At 42.9% G+C, this 20,687-nt stretch overlaps 1 protein-coding gene across 4 annotated transcripts in view; it reads left to right on the top strand.

The window, feature by feature from the left end:
• Positions 1–20,687, top strand: part of INSYN1 (inhibitory synaptic factor 1) — a 60,731-nt gene that overhangs the window by 25,768 nt on the left and 14,276 nt on the right. Inside the window, exon 2 of one of the 4 annotated variants that reach the window (XM_043989551.1) lies at positions 18,476–18,577. The exons of the other annotated variants lie outside the window; for them this stretch is intronic. The gene's annotated coding sequence lies outside the window, so the exon portion shown is untranslated. The remainder of the gene's footprint in view (positions 1–18,475; positions 18,578–20,687) is intronic. 4 annotated transcript variants of the gene reach the window in all.

Here is a 20,687-nt window from a genome sequence, read left to right as displayed (position 1 = left end):
CACTTAATAAATGTTTATTCATTGAAAAGTGGAATGGGAAGCCTGAGAAGGTAGTGAGTTTTGCATCTTTGGAAGGTCTCCAACTGACTGAATGACTGTTAGGATTGTTTTAGTTGGCATTTCTGTTCAAGCATGAGTTGGACTTGGTGACCTCTGAGATTGCTTCCAGACCTGAGATTTTATGAATCTCTTAAAGCCTTTCCTTGCCTTTGGATTAACCTGAGAAGGCCACAGTGGGAGTCTGCTTCCCAAAACTGTTTGCCCAGAGAATCCTCCTGTTCTTTGCCTGTCTTTTACAGACCATGGTGATGGATGTCAACTAGGAAAGTCAGTAATATCAGGAATTGGTATTGAATGGAACACATAACAAATGATCCATAGGATGGGAATACCCTAAGGTTTTGTGTTCATGGGGACACATCTGATTTACAGTCCAACCAAGATGGCAGCTTGGCATAGAGTAAAGCGCATTGTACTGGAAGTAACTAGCTATACGACCCTATATCACATCCTTCTTCAGAACCTTTATTCCTCCAGTTATAAGAGTTATGTAGATGATCTAAAAAAGTTCCTTCCAAATCTTGTAACCTATGAATATTTTCTCTATTTAAATGGGACAGGAAAGGGGGTCTACATAGGCTGGGCCTACAGGCTTCTCCTAAGTCTTCATCATCCTTCCTGCAAAATATAGTCAGATTTTCATCTGGTCTTTATTGAGTACAAAGTATTCCCGAAGGACACGGCTGGGGCCAGCCTGGAAAAGCAAGAGAAAGGCAAATTGTATTTTTAGTAAAGCCATTATGAGAAGAAGTGGACAAGCCACTTAACCTTCCTACCCCTGCTTTTCTCTATTTATAAAATCATACTGAGCTCCTCCTCAGGAGATAATGTGGAAATAATCAGGACTTCCTGGGTATCTGCAGATCCTTTGGGAGAGTCATCTGCAAGGTGGGCTGCAAATGCCACCTTTATCATGATTAATAGGAGGGGCCAGTCATACCCATAGATGAAGTACGTGGCCTATCTGTGCAGTACGATTTAAAGAGTCACATGAATCACCCCTGGCCCAAATTATCTTTCTTATTCACCTGCCCCAATGCCTAAAATTCCCTCATTATTGCTTTCCCCCTTTGGGATCAGCATTGCCCTCTCCAAATCCCAAAACTGGGCAGGGAGTGTAGTAGGGATACACCTGTCAAACACCTTCCTCTGGGACAGGTGGCAGAGGTAACTTAATAGCTGAGGCAAAGAGATGTGACTTTCCCATAGTCACAAGCCAATAAAGTGTCTGATGTATGATATGAATCCTAACTTCATGTCCAGTTCCCTATACCATGTACACTATACCTCCAGTACACTATACCATGATGCTTTTCTAGAAGAAAAAGGGGGAGATGGAGCAGAGAGAGGAAAGCAAAGAACATGGGCCAGCTCCCTGAAATAGGGTCTTCCAATTATATAATTTCACCTACTGTTAACAAAAAAGGGGGCTTGTGTTCACTGTCTTCATATGACATGTACAAGGTCCTGTCTGGGTCCCGCCCATGAATTCTCCTCAGAAAATCTCTATCAGGCTCTAGGTGGCATCAGGAACATATTTTACAGAATGGCAGCATCACAGCCAAAGAGGTGCGTGATGATGATGGGTGATAGTAAGTTAGAAGGGTTAGAAGGGACCTCAAAGACCTTCTAGTCCACCCCAAACCTGAACAAGAAGACCTTCAACAGTTCACATAGAAACAGTCATCGGGTCTTTGCCTGAAGATGTCAAGGGAGGAGGAAGCTTCTGCCTCCAAGGCAGCCCATGTATTGATCCATCCTACTTTTGGTAAGCTCTCCTTTTTACAAAGTTCTTTTTTCCTTGCACTAAGCCCAGATCTGCCTTTTTGTACTTTTTCATCCAATTGCCTCTAATTCCACCCTCCAAGGGATCAGCAAGAACAAGCCTAAGCCCTGTTCCACATGGTAACCCTTCAAATGCTTGAAGCTAGATATCATGGGCCCCCTGAGCTTTCTCCTTTTCAGGATAAATGTCTCCAGTACCATCTCCCTGTCTTCATATGGCATGACCATAAAGTGTGTGTGTGCATCATCATGCTGTTCATGCCCCTTTGTCCTTTCCAGTAACTCTTTATGTGTTACTTTCCCCCACCAGAATGGAAACTCCTTGAGGATAGGGGTTGGTTTACTTTTTGCTCATATTTGTATTCCCAGCACATACCACAGTGCTGCTGCCCAGTAAGTGTTCCATCCATCCATCCATCCATCCATCCATCCATCCATCCATCCATCCATCCATCCATCCATCCATCCATCCATCTTTCCATCTATCCTATCCATTTGTCTATTTGTCTGTCTATATATCTATATCTATATATATAATCTTTGTATCTATCCTGCCTGCCTATCTATTATTTATCTACCTCTCTTATCTATCTATCTAGCCTGTCTGCCTATCATCTACCTCTCTTTATCTATCTATCTATCTATCTATCTATCTATCTATCTATCTATCTATCTATCTATCTAGCCTGTCTGCCTATCTATCATCTACCTCTCTTCATCTATCTATCTATCTATCTATCTATCTATCTATCTATCTATCTATCTATCTATCTATCTATCTATCTATCTATCCTGTCTGCCTATCATATATCTACCTCTTTTATCTATCTATCTACCTCTCTACCTCTCTTATCTATCTACCCTGTCTGCCTATCTACCTATCTTTATATATTTCTACATGTATGTACATATCTAGATAGATAGTATATCTATCTGTCATATCTATTTATCTATCTTATCTATCCTATATGTCTATTAATCTATTATCTATCTGTCTGTCTTCTTTCTATCTACCTATGCCCTTCCTAAAATGGGTCCAGAGCTGAACACGATAATGCAGATGGATTCACACCAAGGCAAGGTACACCAAGGTTACCATTGTCCTCATCTTGGATGCTGTGTCTCTTAATGCAGACCAATATTGCATCACCCTTTTGAGCTATTATATTACATTCTTGACTCTCATTGAGCGCAGAGTCAGCTAATGCCTCACATCTTTCTCAGATCAACTTCTTCTACATGTAAAGCTGGCTTTGGACCAAGTGTAAAACTTAAATTTGTCTCTATAAATATTATTTTAATAAAGTGTGGTACTCTTTTAATGGTAGGGTATGACAGGAAAATTGAGAGGAGAGTCTACAGACACAGTCTACATACAGCCCTTCCCCATCCCCCAGTTCTAGTCCATCAATATCTTTTTGGATCCTAGCTATGTCTTCCACCATGTTTAGCAATTCCTCCCTATTTTGAGTGATATGCACATTCGATAAGCATGCCATCCTTGACTTTATCCAAGTCACCAATAAGAAATGTTAAATGGTTCAGGGGCAAGCACTAATCCCTTGGACACTCCACTAGATTATTCTTTGAATGTTGACATCAAACCATTTATGACTCTGGATCTGGCCATTCAACTAATGCTGTATCCTCGTGGCCATGCTATCACCTAGCCTGTCCTTCCCCACAAGAATAACATTTTACTTCATCAAATGCTTAGCTAGGTAGCTAGGTAAATGTATCTACAGCATCCTCCTGACTTTTGGTCTTGTAACTATCAAGAAAGAAGATATGGTTAGTTTGGCATGACTTGTTCTTGGTGAAGCTATGCTGGCTCTTTCTAATCATCGCTTCCTTTGCTAAATGTGCATTATCATCCCTTTCATAATGAGTTCCAAGCATTAAAGTTTAACTTACAGGTCTATAGTCTTCAACTCTATCCCCCCCATTCTTTTCTCTTTTTGAAAATTGGTATATTTGCCACTTTCTTATCCTATGTCACATATTCCCTTTTCATTATCTAAGTTCATTGGCAATGGCTTAGTTTCCACATTCAAAAGATTTTTAGTATCCTTGAATGATGTTCATCTGGGCCTGGTAACTTGACTTCATCAAGAAAAGCTCTCTTTCTATCTCCATAATTCTTTTGGATATCAACTTTTTTATTATCCATTTTTATTCTGTCTTTTCTAGTTCAAAAATTCTTTTCTTTGGCAGAGAAAAAAGAAACAAAATAAAAGGTGAATAGTTCTGCATTCTTTCCATCATCCATTATTGTCCTCTAATCCTCCCACTATCCACAGTGCTCAGCATATCATAGGTGCTTAATAAATGCTTCTTATCTTGACTTGACACCAAACAGTGGTCATCTGACTTCTTTGATCTTCCTTTCCTCTATATAACTTTTTAAATCCTTCTTTCTTCTCTTCAGCTTGCTTCATCAACCTCAACTCATTGTGATATGTAGGATCCTTGATGCTCTTCTTATAGGACCATATTGTATTTCTTCATGAATCTTCCACTACCTATCTTGGTTCCTATCTTCTGCATGTATTTGGGGGGGGGGTGCGCAATGGGGGTTAAGTGACTTGCCCAGGGTCACACAGCTAGTAAGTGTCAAGTGTCTGAGGCTGGATTTCAACTCAGGTACTTCTGAATCCAGGGCCGGTGCTTTATCCACTGCACCACCTAGCTGCCCCTGAATGTATTTTTAAAAATTGAAATTGGTTAAATCGTTAAACAAAATCATTAAGCACCTACTACATGTAGCCAAGCATTGTGCTAGGCACTGGGGCTAAAAATACAAAATTGAGATAATTCCAGCTTGCAAGTATTAGTCTTTTTTGACAATTGCCACTTCTCTTCATCATCAGAATTGTTTATCTTTGTGTCTTGAGAATTTTATATTTCAGAATCCTATCCCTCCTCTTCTCTTCAGGTCCTATCCCTTCTATGTTCACTTCCCCCTTGGAATTTTAGGCCATGGAATCGAAGCATCTTTTCTTTAAACCCTTTGAAATATGCTCCCCAAAATCTAGGGTGCATCACTCTCCTCTCCTCTCACAAATTATAAGATGCAAGAGTCAGTTTCTCCCAAGGTTCTCATCATTTCTATTTCAGCAACCAGTTCCTCCTTACTAGCTGTGTGATCCTAAGCAAATCACTTAACTTTTTGTACCTCAGTTTCCTCATGCATAAAAAGGAAGAGGTTGGACTCGCTGGTCTTTAATGTCCCTTCCTGCTCCAAATCTAGGATCTTGCTTTGTGATGTTTAAAATCTAAATTGTGGTCGCCTTAAATCAGAAGCTTCAGCTCCAGTCTAGTCTAGAGTTCCAGCCTGGTTGGGTTCTTCCTGAAGTCCTCCTCCACGAGCCTGCTTTAATCAGGAACTCCCCTCGAAAGCTGTTTGTGGAAGCTTTTTTATACATCTGGAACAGAGGTGGTCCTTACACACTGCTTCAAGGTGATTGGTTGGTGTCATCCAAATCCATTGTCTTTGAAGGTGTTCTCAAGTTGAGTTCACAGTCTAGTTTCTGAGAACAATACCTTCTTAAGGGATAGCCAGGTGTGATTACAATCCAATTAACGTGAAGTAGGCTTAATTAGCAGTCAATCACTCTCACTTGATTCAATCAGTATAGATTAATCTCCAGGTGGGTCTTTGAGTATCTGCTAAATCCCATTATTTCATCACAACTTGTAAGAGTTAATTCCAAAATAGTAGCTCCCCTAGCATTTCCTCCATCTGCTGAAAGGTTGAAATTATCATTAAGGCAAACTCTACTTATCATAAAGTTGCTCTCTGCTTTAGACAGAGATCAAGGAGATATTCAAATAATTAAATCCTTTAATTAATTTTATTCCTATGCTAGGCTCCCAGTTTCTCCCAACTCCTTAGATAGCTCTTCCTTCTGGCCAGGTGGTCTATAGGATAGCTTAACGACAGTCTGTTTTTTGTTTCTGACTCTATCCATCTTTACCTGAACACTCTCCACCATTGTTTCCTCTAGTTCCTAGATTTCCACACATGAGTATCTTTTTTTCTTAAGGCAATCAGGATAAAGTGACTTGCCTGGTATCACACAGCTAGTAAATGTCTGAGCTTAGATTTGAATTCAGGTTCTCCTTAGTCCAGGTTCAGTTGCTGTATCCACTGTACCACTTAGCTGCCCCCATATGGCTATTTAATATAACATAGAGTGTAGAGTAAGGCCTTGGTTCAAATTGTACATATGACCCTTCCTAAAACATATGACCATGAGCAAGTCACAACCTTTCTGAACCTTGGCTTGCTCGTCTGTAGAATGGGAAAATAATAATAACACCTACAATATCTACTTCACAGAGCTATTGTGAGGCTCAGATAAGATAATATATGTAAAGCTGTTTCCAAACTTTGAATAATAACAACATTTTAATGTTACAATATATTTGTTATTTAAAATGTTTAATATGTTAATAACTAACATTTACATAGCACTTTAAGGTTTGTAAAGGGTTTTGCAAATATTTTATTCTCTCCTCACAATGACCCTAGGAAGTAGGTGTTATTATTATCCTCATTTTTCAGATAAGGCACACAATTATCTCCATTCTACAGTTGAGGAAACTGAGGTAGACAGAAGTTAAGTGACACACAGCTAGTAAGTATTGAAGCTGTATTTGAACTCATGTCTTCCTGATTCCAGGTCCAAAACTCTATCTTCTCTACCACCTAGCTACACGTCACTTACTGTTGTTGTTATTATTATACACACTCAACTTTTTACCTATTTTTCCCCTTTGAATAAGGTATACTCAGAACCATATAAAGGTATCTAGGCAGTACATTGGGTACACTGGGCCTGGAGTTTGGAAGATCTAAGTTCAGATACATCCTTAGCTGCTATTTAGTTGTGTGACCTTGGGCAAGTCACTTGAATTCTATCTCAATTTCCTTAATTGTAAAATGGAAATAATAACAACACCTACCTCCAAGGGTTGTTGTGGGGAAAAAAACCCAAAAGACTGATAACAGAAGAAAATTTAGGGTGTTTCATAATAGAAACTGAACTGGAAAAGAAACTGGAAAAAAACCTCAAATGAGATAATATTTGTAAATTTCTTAGCACAGTGCCTGGCGCAGAGTAAGCATTTCATAAATGCATCCCCACCTCTACCCCTGTCATATTTAAATCTTAGGTCCCATCTCGACAAGTCTCAATGACTGCTAAAGTAAACTTCTCTTATTAAAACCTGCATTGAGATCTTTGTTTCTTCTTGCTTGCTGTCCATACTTTTTGTATTTGGGCATATGATGACAGGGCTTTATTGCAGTTTTCTTCTTAGGATTTTGTCTCTTCTGGCTTTCCAAACATCTCTATCTCTCCTACTCTTCTACAGTGTAGTTCCTGGCCATGGTATCTATCTTGGTTAATATACAGAAGTAGTTTTCTTCCTCCCTTTTCTTTTCAGTCTTATTTCGATTCCTTTTATGAGACTCAAGACAAACACATTTTTAAAAGCCTAGGTTTCCATATCTCATCCAAGTTTGAGGTACAAGAGCTCCTGATGGGCTCAATTCCCTGACTGTCCTACATGGACACCTTGACCTGCTCCATTTCTGATCTGGGCCAATTTGTTCCTATAAGGCATTAGAAAGACTCACTGTATGCATACCATGATTAGTGCAAACACCTGATGGGTGTAACTCACTGCATCTCAGAACACTTAAACTCAAGAGATTCTCCACCCCACCTCACTTTAGCCTCCTCAGTAGCTGGGATTACAGACCTGCATCACAACACCCAGCAGCAAATACATTTTGGCCATCCCTTGTTCCATGTGTTCCAACCCTGCCAAGGGCCCATTGTGCCTATATTTTAAGCCAGAATACAGAAATCCAAAGTCTCTCCCCATATACTGTCTTCTTAACCAGCTGTTCACTTCCTAAATCTGCCTTTCTCTTTTGATTCTTTAGCCTTCGCTCAGTGGAAGTGATGAGGACACCACCTGGGCCCCAGAGGTTTTTGGTTTCTTGCCCAGGATTTCTTTCTGGCTGAGCTCTGAGCCAGCTTTGGTGACTATAGCATATATTCAGGTAGCTTGTTCATACTTTAAAGCAAGAATGTTTATTCATTCCCATACCAAATGCCATGTTCCTGCAATATCCTTTCCTTACACTTACCCCTGATCAATTAATCTCTGGTTTTCCCAAGGAGGAGCAAGAGTGGAGGGAGAGATAAAAGAGAGGGAGGGAGAGAGAGGGAAGGGGGAAGGGGGAGAGAAGGAGGGAGAGGGAGAGAAGGAGGAAGAGGGAGAGGAGGGAGAGGGAGAGGGAGAGGGAGAGGGAGGGAGGGAGGGAGGGAGGGAGAGAGAGAGAGAGAGAGAGAGAGAGAGAGAGAGAGAGAGAGAGTGAGAGAGAGAGAGAGAGAGAGACTTTATTAAGTGCTTACTATGTGCCAGGCATTGTGCTAAAACACAAGACATCAGAAGCAGAGCCAGGAGAGGAGTTAGCACAGATGGATGGCCTAAACACTTCCAAAAATGGTGATCTGAGCAGGAACTCAGCATCATAGGAAAGAAGCTGCAAAGGCAGAGACATCTCCAGTCTGAGAAAGCTGCTAGGGCAGAACTGGAAAAACAGACTAGAGGATGGGAGGGCTTTTGATTCATTCAACAAAGATTTGTTGAGTGCCTACTGTGTACTAGGCACTAGGAATACCAAGACAAATACAAAACAATCCCTGCCCTCAAGGAACTTATATTCTATTAGGGGAAAACCACATACACAGAAAAATAAATACAAAATCTACAGAAATACAAAGTAGATACAATGTAATTTGGGAAAGGGCAACTGAAGCTTGGGTATTCCAAACAGGCTTTCTGTAGGAGGTGACAGTAGGTCAACTTGGAGGTCACCTGGGAATTCCACAGTGGACACTAGAAATCCTAAGAAGTCAGTCCTGGGACTTCCCAAGGGAATATTTTCCCCATTTTAGTCCTAATTCCTTCTCTGGACTCGATGGAATCCAAAGGAAGGATGACTAAATATTCTTTGTGTTTGACCATACAGAACCCCCCAGCCCAGACTCTATGAACCCAGCCATCCATAAATCAGCACATCTTTCCTGAGTCCTCTGGTGTCTTAGTCTGGTCCTGGTGCTGTGGAGAAGACAATTGAAAGAGACAACCTGGGTTCTGCCCTCAGATTGCTCCTAGTCTAGATAAGATAACAAGATTCACCATGTGACACCTTTAGAAAAGAATTGGTAACTGATGTGTTTGGACATTGTGATTCTATAGGAAATCAGAAAAATGGGACTCTAAATAGTCAGGGAAGGCACCCAGGAAACCGTGAAGCACCAACTGTTAGTAGGTCTAGCTTGGGTTCAAGATGGGGAGAATTAGAACCAGATATTTGAGAGATTACCATTTCTGAACAGATAGCTGCTTGTTCTTGGTCAGAAAGAAGACTAGGGATCTTTAAAAAGGTCAATGAAATTTTGATCATTGAGGCTTAATCCTAGGTCAGAAAGACCCTGAGGCAGTCCCATAAGGGTAGTTCTGACCTTCGAAGACTCCAGGAGCAGGGAGATGCCCCACATTTAAAGCCTCTGTTCCCAACAACGTCATGGTAGGATGGGGAATGAATATATTTCTGAAAGCTCCAGCAAGGGATAATACAGTATTCCTAACTCTTTACCCAGTTCATTTTCAGGGCCACCTCTTCCCCCAGGTGGCCAGGTCTGCTGCTACTTTGTCCCCATACTACCATGCTCTCAACCAGTTGTCACTTGGAATGGAACTACTAAACAAATTCCCATTTAGAGGACGTGTGTTTGCATTTTAAGGGATCCTTCAAAAGGAATGAATGTCTACTGTTTAAAAAAAAGCCATACATCAGCAAAGCCTTTAAACTAAGATTGTAGTAGAATGAAAGCTCCTTGAGGACAGGTACTATCTCATTTTTGTCTGTTTTCCAAGCACCTAGCGCAGAGTCTGACACAAAGTATGCTTTTTTTTTGGCGGGGCTATGGGGATTAAGTGACTTGTCCAGGGTCACACAGCTAATGTCAAGTGTCTGAGGCTGGATTTGAACCCAGGTACTCCTGAATCCAGGTCTGGTACTTTATCCATTGTGCCACCTAGCTGCCCCACAAAGTATACTTTTAATAAAATCTTGTTAAATTGGATTGGATTAAATTGAAGATTAGGTGTGTATAATAAAGATTATTTCTGGGCACAGTGCCTTAGCATCAGGTACCCCTCATATCATGTCATATCATGCCAGCAGCTACCTACAACTTGAAGTGGAAATCAATGTGCATTATAATTATTATTGTTTTACTCTGCTTATGAGAAGCTGACCCTGTCCCACTGTTTTCTCCCTCTTATCCTCTCCCTTTTAGCCCCCTTCCCCAACCAGGTCACTAGGGGCAGCCCCAACCTGGCTCTTTCTCCAAAAAGTGAAGCCCCTGAAGTTACCCAGGGGAGAGACAGATACTGTCACCAGTGATTGCTGGTACCCAAGGAAATCTCCCCATTGAGGTCCCGCATTAACTCTCTTTCCCAGAATCATGCCCAGAGCCAGCAGGCAGCTTAGGAAGTGCCAGCATGCATTGAAAAGCTATATTTTCAGAATATGTTTGCTTCACAGCTTCCCGGGTGTGAGTGGTGAATCAGTCACTCGTCCGAACTCCCACCAGCTGGGCCGCCATGAATGGAGCTGGTGGCTTCAATTGGGCGGGTGGCTCCAACTCAAGGCATGGGATTGGCTGGCCAGACTTGGATGGAGGGAGGCCTCAAGTCAGATTCAGTTTGTCAATCATGACCATCCTCAGCCTTCTGATTGTCTACATGTGCTGAAGACTGGTGATGGCACCTTACATCTGCAAAGTGATTTTATATCTATTCTCTTGTTATTATAACAGTTCTGTCAGATAGGTAGGGCTAGAATTACTATTCCCAACTGACAGATTGGGAAAGTGAAATCTAGATATTTAAGTGAAAGATTCCAAGGTAGAAGAGAAAAAGCCCTGGCTTTGGAAGCAGAGGACCTGGGTTCCGATCCCATCTCTCTGGTGCTTACCACCAATGGGACCATGAATCAGTCACTTAACCTCCCTGGGCCTCAGTTTCATCATCTGTAAAATGAAGGACTAGACTATGTGGCCTCTGGAGTCCTTTCCAGGGCTAGATTATGGTCTTCGTTCGGACATAACAAGTCAGGATGCAAGGAGCAGGAGTCAGGCCTTTCCCCACCCTCAGTGCCCAGCCAGCGTTTCTCTTGGGGTGGGGAAAGGACTCACTTCATCCCAGCCACTGTCTCTTCTGAGTAGGCCAATCTAGGTCACCCAGGCTTTAAAAGGAGATTCAGAATTTAGGATGGTTTGGGCATATGTGGACAAAAAGGGATGGAGAGGCTGCACAAACCCAATGGGCTTAAGATACATTGAAGAGACCCATCACCACTCTGGGATGGTTGGGGCTTCGACCCAAGGTGCAGCATGGGCTGGGGAGTCTTCCTCCCCATGGCAGCTACTGTCTTTTCCCCTCCCATCCCTCCGGTGCTGCCAAATCCTACCGTCCCCTGGTTACCATCCCCAAGGTCCCATTCTCTGATGTCCCTCTCATGAGCCTCCTTTCCCCTCCTAACACCAAACTCAATGAGGACAAGGATCAGTTTCCCTGAGAGACAGGCTTCCCTCTCTCCGAGTTCATCTGCATCTGCAGGTAAACCATTCTCCAAGTTGACTCCACCTTCCCTCTACCCACCAGCCAAATTTGCTGCCCACTTAGTTACAACTGGTTATGGCTTTGAGACTAAACCTAATGGCCTTTCCTAGGATCAATAGCCTAGCCCTACCAGGAAGGACTATCTTGTGGGTCCAAATATTGGTTGAAGGAAAAGAGGGAAGAGAAAGGGCAGAGAATTTGGGGTTCAGGGAAAGTGAGCAGGTAGGGAGCCATTCTTCTAGCCTACATCTTGGGGTTTTTTGCAGGGCAATGGGGGTTAAGTGACTTGTTCAGGGTCACACAGCTAGTAAGTGTCAAATGTCTGAGACCGGATTTGAACTCAGGTACTCCTGAATCCAGGGCTGGCGCTTTATCCACTGTGCCACCTAGCTGCCCCTTCTAGCCTACGTCTTGACAGAGGTCTTCGCATAATGGGAGAGAGAAGGGACATCCATGCCTGGTACAATTTCAAAAAGGCCTAGGCAGTCAGGAAGACCTTGGTTCAAACTATGCTTCTGACAGTGGATATCCCTTCACCCTCTGATCATTCAAGGGCCTGGCCTGACCATCTACTCCTTCCCTCCTGCTGTGTCAGGGAAGGCCCAGATATTTCATCACTAATTAACAGTAACAAGACTGCAACATGCAGCAGCTGCTGATGAGGCAGGAGAGCTGACAGTGGGGATGGAGGAGGGGGAGACAAGGGAAAGAGGTCAGGAAACTGTACCCAGTGCCTTCCCAAGAGGCACCATGGTCAGAAGAGTACCAAGGTTCTCCCAACTTTACTCCTCTCCCCAGGGAAGTGCCCAGTGCTAGCAGTGAGCACTGGCATAAAGGGATAATGGCATCCAGGGCCAAGTCTCCTTTCCCCAATATCAAGGCATCCTAAGCCTACAGCAGGACAGAGTCCTCTGTAAACTTGTTTTTGTTTTACATTTTGATAACTGTATTTCAAAGTAATTGGTTTCCTTTGTAATCCTGCATATTTTATTGTTTGCATTTAAACCCGTTATTCTGAGATTTGACTATGACACAAAAAAGATTGAGGCCCAGCTCTGTTCTCTCCATGTCTCTCATCCTTGTCCCCTCCTCAGGCCAGGAGACACAAAACAATGGTTTTAGATGAGCCATGAAGGGCTTACGCTCATTGTGAGACTCCTGCTGGGTGGTCCCCATACTCCAACTCCAAGCACTTGGCCCAGTGCCTGGCACATAGTAAGCACTTCATAAATGCTTGCTGATGACTGCCTGACTCCCAGGGGGCAGCCCCATCTAGGATACAGAAGCCCTAAAGTCTGGTTCTGGCTTTGTGACCCTGGGGAGAGAGAAATCATTTCTATTTACTGAGTGTATCCACAGGTTCTGTATGCACAATACAACTGATTGACTTCTGCAGGAGAAGAGCAGTTAGGATGCTAACAGCTGCTATGACCTCATCACTAGAAAGAAGAGAAAACCAGGAAGTGCTGGGACCTTAGATGTCATCTATTCTGGCCCATTCATTTTAGAGACAGAGAACCTATATGACCTGACCAGGGTCACACGCACAGGAAACAGCCAAGCTGGAATTCAGATTTCATTCCTCTGGCTACAAATCCTATGTTCTTTCCGTTAAGCTCTGAGGCCTTAACTTTTTGCTACTATGGAGCCCTTTGGCAATTTAGTGAAGTCTATAGATCCCTTCTCAGAATAACACTTTTTTGCAGGGCAGTGAGGGTTAAGTGACTTGCCCAGGGTCATACAGCTAGTAAGTGTCAAATGTCTGAGGCATGATTTGAACTCAGGTCCTCCTGAATCCAGGGCCGGTGCTTTATCCACTGTACCACCTAGCTGCCCCCTACCAATTCCTTTCTAATGACTCAAAGAGAATGGCCAGTGATAATCCTCTCCTAGGATCTCAAATTTTTTTACAACCTCTAGTCCCCACCTTCACTCAATCCAGAACCTTGGGCATCGATAATCATTCCCTCTACTACCCAACAATGGCAGTGCTTTTGTAAGTTGCTGAGCTGTTTAGGATGATAGATATCCTTTAGACCTACCCCCCACCCCAGTTTTACACTTGGGTAAATGAGGCCCAGAAAAGTGAACTGAGGTCACATATGCACTAAGTGGTTGAACTGGGATCTGAACCCAGGTCTTCTCATACTAAAAGTAGTATTCTTCCCAAGACCACACTTGTTACTCCCTGATTCTTCTCACTATGCACCTGTTTTGGGAGCAGGCAGAGATACGGGACAAGGCTTGCAATGAACTGGGCTAGACTATCTAAGACCAGATGCTATACAAGATGGTTTATAAGATGAATGGGCTATCTAAGACCAACTGTTGTAGCTGTGGTCTCCTCACTAGAAAGAAAGGATGGCCATAGGATTCAAATCAGAGGGCATAATATGACCTTAAAGATCACTTAGCCCAATTCCATAATTTTATAGAGGAGGACACTGAGTCTTGTTGACTGGAATCATAAGATCTAGAACTACAAAGGACCTCAGAGGCCAATGTGCCCAATATTATTTTACAGGTGAGGACACTGAGGCTGATGGAGAATAAATGACTTACCCAAGATCACATGTATAGTAAGCAAAGTCATCTGACTCTAAATCCTGGGGTTCTTGCCACTGTGCTAAGACTGGGATTCAGCAATCACCTTGGGTTTTTTAATGTAAATAGCATTTATTTTTTCCAATTATATGTAAAGACAGTTTTCAATGTTCATTTTTTATTTGTTTTTGTTCATTTTTTATAATAATTGAGTTCCAAATTTTTCTTCTGCCCTACCAACCCTCCCCCCTCCCCAAGATGGTAAGAATCTGATAAAGATTATACATGTGCAATCATGTTGAATATATTTCTACATTAGTCATTTTGAATCACTTTGTTTTAAAGGATTCAGAAGGAGCAACCATTTACATGACCTTCCTCCACTTTTAGGAACTTAAAACCTAGAGGAAACCTGAGTGGTCTCTGCCTCTTCATAGCCCTAGGATCCTAGCCTATCCTTCAAAAAAGTCAGGCATAGTCTGCCACATTCCTCAATCCATGATTATCAAATATGAAATTTACAAAATGTTAGCATAGTGCCTAGTACATAGTAGGTGATTAATAAATGTCTGTTTCCTTCCCCAAGAGGATACATGTTCAGAGAGGGTAAATTGTTTTTTCGAGAATCACGCAGTATCAGTCCAGGCTTCAGAACTTCAGATCATGAACAGCGCTACCACTGGGAAGAAATATAATTGGGTGGAAAAGACAGATGGATATATAGGGGAAGTAACCTGGGAATTGTGAAAGAAATGGAGAAGCCAGGACCACAGAATTTCCAAGCAAAAAGAAACCTGAGAGACCCTTCAGTGGAATCCATCCCTAAACAGGAGCCCCACCTCCAATGCCCCTGATGAGTGGTCCCCCAGACTTTGCTTGGAGGCTCCTGTTCCTTCCAGAAGCAGACTGTTCCACTTTTAGACACTTCTGATTAGTTAGAAGTCTCTTCTTACGTGAAGCTGAACCTCACTCTTTTTTTTTTTTACGGGGCAATTGGGGTTAAGTGACTTGCCCAGGGTCACACAGCTAGTAAGTGTTAAGTGTCTGAGGCCAGATTTGAACTCAGGTACTCCTGAATCCAGGGCCAGTGCTCTATCCACTGCGTCATCTAGCTGCCCCCAAACCTCACTCTTGATCCCTTCTATCCACTGCCCCAGAAGCTCAATAGAATGAGTCTAATCCCTTTTCCACATAACCCTTTAAATCTTGGACGGCAGTTATTGTTACCCCTTCCCACAAAGTATTCTCTCCTCCAGGCTTGAAATCCCCATTTGCTTCAACCAGTGCCCGTGGGACATGACCTCCAGCCCCCCAGTCTTTTGTTCACCCTCCTCCGGCCAGGTTACAGGTTGTCAATGTTCTTCCTAAAGCTTGCTGCCCAGACCTAAACACAATCCTCCAGATGAGGCCTGAAAAGGGCAGAGTGCAGAGGCTCTGTCACCCAGATCTGGACACTAGGAGCCAATTAGTGCCACCTGAGAGTTCATTAGCATTTTTAGATGCCAGGTCCCACTGTGGATCCAGATGGAGTTTGCCGTTCAACTGGATGAATGCAACTGGGAAGGCATCATGGGTAGTGAGTTGTCCAGCCTGTAGAAAGTGTGGCTCTGGGGGGCAAAGCTGAGACCAGCATCTGAAGAAAGGGAGTGAGTGGACAGCCCAGGTGCAGAGTTCAAAGAGGCAAGCCAGGGCTAGTGTCTAGAAGGAATTCTCAATCTTAATCCTTTTGGCAGCCAGGCAAAGCCTACGGATCCCTTCCCAGAATAATATGTTTAAATGTATAAAATAAAATGCACAGTGATAGGCAAAAAGCATTGGTTGAGGGCCTACTATGTGCCATGCTCTGTGATAAGCTCTGGGAATAAGAAGCCAAAAATAAAAACAGTCCCCCCAACACTTAGGGGGGAGACAACATGGATGAGGTGTTGCGCATGGTTGTGGGAGGAAGCCAGCCTTCAAAGCCTCTTACATTCATGCAGGCAGCTCTGGGATTATAAGGCAGACATCCTTCCCCACACCCCGCACCCACTCACAAGTACATAGACTCTCCTATTCACACTGACATCATCACGGAGTGTAAGACATCCTTACACACACACACACATACAGAAAGACACACACACACACACACACACACACACATATCCTTATACTTAGGACAATAAAGCTGGCAAGGACCTTGGGAAGCAGTTCAGCCAGAGATTCAGAAGTTTTGCTTTGGCCTAGGGAGAAGCCAAAGGGCCCCTTCTCAGAATCATTTTTTTAATGCATTAAACAAACTGCATTGGATTATTAAGGAACCTAATTATATTGAAATACTGTTATCAAAACATTTTTTAAATACAAGTTCACAGACTCCAGGTTGAGAACCTCTGCTCTACTCCACTGTGTAACGTAGGGGGAAAGGTTCTAGATCTGGGAGTCAGGAAAGCCCTGTTGAGAGTACATGTAAACTACTGCGCTTGGTTCCGGGTGCTGTGCAGTAGAAAAGACATTGACAAACTGGAGCATAGCCATAAAGGGGCAACAGGTGTGAGGGGGAAAATGAAAGATTATGCCAGGAGATCATTTGACACACTCTGCCTAGAAAGGATCATCTCTTTCTAGGGGGAATGTGGTAGCTGACTCAAGATTTTGAAGGATTGTCTTATAGAAAAGGGATAAGAATTTTTTTTTGCAGGGCAATGAGGGTTAAGTGACTTGCCCAGGGTCACACAGCTAGTAAGTGCCTGAGGCCGTATTTGAACTCAGGTCCTCCTGAATCCAGGGCTGGTGCTTTATCCACTGTGCCATCTAGCTGCTCTCAAGAATTTTTTAAATGTAACTCCCTCCAAAAAGAAAAAGCTAGGAGAGAGGGGTGGAGGCTGCAGAAAGACACAGTTTATGGTCAATGTAGGGAGAAATATCTTAACAATCAATCAGAGCTCTCCAGAAGTGAGTGAACTGCTTGTTGTTCTCGTCAGCAGTGATCTTACATTCAATCAACACTCATGAAGGATAAAGTAAAGAGAATCTCTGTTCTGGTACAGGTTGGACTGGTTGACTTCTGTCATCTCTTCCAACTCAGAGATTCTGTGAATCCCATTTCTGCCATTTACTACCTGTCTGACCTTGGAGAGTCCCTAAACTTCCCTCTGGGACTAGTCGACCTCTGAAGTACCATCCAGCTCTGTCATAGAATCATAGATTTAGAGCTAAAAGGCTCTCTAATCCACCTCTCTCATTTTACATATAAGGAAACTGAATTTCTGAGAAGTTAAGTGCATTGTGAATGATTGTTGTTGTCCAGTTATTTTTCAGTCGTGACCCCATTTGGGGTTTTATTGGCAGAGATACTGGAGTGGTTCGCCATTTCCTTCTCCAGCTCATTTTATAGATGGGGAACTGAAACAAACAGGGTTAAGTGACTTGTCCAGGGTCACACAGCTCGTAAGTGTGTCTGAAGACAGATTTGAACTCAGGAAGATGAGTCTTCCTGACTCCAGGCCTAGGGCTATCCACTGTTCCACCCCACTGCCCATGGTAGGCATAGTGTAGCCCAAAGGTAAGGTATAAACCAGGAACCATGATCTGAGATGCAGTGAACAGGACGAAGAGGCAAAGCTTGGGAGTGGGCAAACCACTGCAAAAAATAACATGAGCCATGTTTGTCAGTATGTCAGCCATCCCTAATCTGGTGTCCCAGCCATGGGACAGTTTTAGGTCCTTGATAAAGTCCAAGTTTTTCACTTCTTCTTGTGCCTGCTGAAGCATGGGCAGCATCTTCAACAGCCCCGATTTCCCACAGGTATGTCTTTTATAGGTTTTACATTGGCAACATTAGCATTCCTTCTATGTTCAGGGGTTTTAAAACTTTGTCATGGCTGACAGCTTTGTAGACATGGCATAGATAGAGGACTTCCCAGTAAGCCTCCCTCATGCTAGGACCCACTAGAAACCAATTCTCCTTTGAGTTTGAGGAATTGATTAGCTTTCAGCTGACTCTGGGTTTTGGCATTTTGACCTGATGGGTCAAGTGTAGGCATTTCAGGTTAAAGTTCCTCAGTGGTAGGAATGGCCATGTTGGGGACTGATCAGAGGAAAAAAGATATGTTGATTCACAGGACAAGGAGTTAGTCCATAGGATGCCACACCCTGGGATGTAGGAAATCTAAAAATTCCAAACAAGATAAAATAGGGCTTAGCTGAGCAACCTCTGATCCAGCTTCCAAACAGTTTGGAAATATTCTAGGGGTTTTGACTTCTTTTTGCACAGGGACTGGGGTGTCTGGTCCCCTTTAAATTGCATCCTAGGTCTGAAGGACAGCCTTAGAATTATCACTATTAGACAGGATAAATCTCCTCCACTTGTGCTAATTTGCTCGAGAAATAGGTGCAGGACCACGATGGATGGACCAACAGCTTCAATGAGGACAACCCTGTTGTGACAAGCCTCAGTTTCCACCAGAAGGCATCAGTGGGAGCAGAGGTCTGAGTAAGTCAAGACTAGGCCTTTCACAGTCCACCAAATGAATTTTCTGAAAGTGACCACAGTTTTCTGTACCTTGTGAAATGCCTCTGAGTATTTCGACAGGAAATTACACCCAAGAGAGAAGGGAAGTTCTAGAGCATGAGATCCTGAGGATGCAAAATGAAGTGATTCTAATGAGGAAGAAAAATTAGGTGTTGTCTAAAAACCAATATGGATGCACAGGGATCTCACCAGCCAATCAATTTAGATCTTGTTTTAAATGTACAGAAGATAGATAGAAGACAGGTAACAGAAAATGAATAAAAAACAGATGATGTGATATGGGCCTGTAAGAATAACATCATCAGACATGCTAAAACTGAGAACAAGCTGAGACTTCTGACGAAAGCTAAGGATAAGAAAAAAGACCACAATGGGGGATGGTGGAGGGAGGATCATAAAAAGAAATAGGACATTCATGCCATGTGGATGGGCTGATGATAATGGATGATGAAGAGAAGGGGCAGCTGCTCACCTTTTATACTGATTGTATTTTCTCTGCCAAGGAGAAAGATCTTTAGGCTGAAAAGGACAGAACAAAAATGGGCACTAGAAAGTTGATACCCAAGATAAATAAGGAGCTATGAGAGCACTTGGCTGCCCTTGATGAGTTCAGGTCACCTGGCTCAGGTGAACAACTTCCTTAGGTACTCAAAGAACTGGCAGATGGGGTTGCTGAGCCATTGTCGGTAATCTTTAGAAAGATCCCGGAGAACTGGAGAGGTGCCTCGAGATTGGAGAAGGGCAAATGGCCCATTTTTTTAGACATAAAAGGAAGAGAATTGAATCTGCAAACTATAAACCAGTGAGCTTGACTTTGATTCCTGGCAAAATGATAGAACTCATCATTAAATGGATGTTTAGTGAACACCTCGAAAAGGAAGCAGTGAACAAAAAGAACCAGCATGACCTCAGCAAGAACAAGTCGTGCCAGACTAACCTCATTTCCTTTTTTATCAGGGTTACTAGATTGGTAGAACAGAGGAATGCCACAGATATGGTTTCCCTAATTTTAGCTATGCATTTTATAAAATTCTCATGGATGAGATGGCCGGATGCAGGCTAGATGAAAATGTAGCTATGTGGATTCAGAACTGGTTGAATGGCCAGACCCAAAGAGTAGTCATTAGTGGTTCAATGTCAGCTTGGAAGGAGGTCTCCACTGAAGTGCCCCAGGCAGCTGTGCTCAACCCTGTTCCATTTAACATTTTTATCACGGAGTTGCAACAAGGCATAGATGGTATGTTTGTCAATTTTCAGTTGAAGCAAATTTTCTGCAGGAAGAGTGAACACATTAGAATCAAAAGGAACAAGATCAAATGGGTAAACAAAGCCAAAGCTAATAAGATGAAGTTTCCCAGGAATAAATGTATACTCAGATTCAAATGGATACTCAGATTCAAAGAATCACCTTTGCAAGTAGAAGATGAAGTGAGGGGTAACTAGATAGCAGTTACTCTGAAAAAGATCTAGAGGTTTTAATGGACTTTAAAAATCAATAGGAGTCCCTCGTGTGATATGGCAGCTAAGAAAGCAAATGCAATCACAGGTTGAATGATGTGAGGCATAACATAGAGAGGAAAGGAAAGTGATTGTTCCACCGTTTCCTGCCCCAGTCAGGCCCCATCTGGTGTACTTCATGCAGTTCTGAGAGTCATGCTTTAGGTGTGACACTGATAAACTGAAGGGTGTCCAAAGGAGGGCAACAAGAATAGTGAAGTGACTCAAGTTTCCCCCACACAAGGATAGTGTAACAGTGAGCCTGAAAGACACGGCATCACTTGACTCCAGGTGTTTTCACTGACTGTCCACCATGTTTGGAATTCTTTCCCTCTTAAGCTCCATATTGTGGCTTCCTTGACTTCCTTCAAATCCCAGCCATTCCTGATCCCCCTATGTGTTGTGCCCACAGCATTATATTGTAAGCTCCTTAAAAGCAGAGAATGGGGGGTTTTGGGGCCTTTCTTTGAATTTCCAGTACTTAGAGCAGCACCTGACACGTAGTAGGTACTTAACAAATGTGTGTTGAGCAACTGACATGATAGACATCTCTAAGTATTCAAAGGACTTTTCA

The sequence above is a fragment of the Dromiciops gliroides genome, chromosome 2, assembly GCF_019393635.1.
Source record: "Dromiciops gliroides isolate mDroGli1 chromosome 2, mDroGli1.pri, whole genome shotgun sequence".
In the NCBI taxonomy this organism is placed as follows: Eukaryota; Metazoa; Chordata; class Mammalia; order Microbiotheria; family Microbiotheriidae; genus Dromiciops; species Dromiciops gliroides.
The sequence above is the reverse complement of the archived record's forward strand: the minus strand, read 5'-3'. Positions and strand labels throughout refer to the sequence as shown.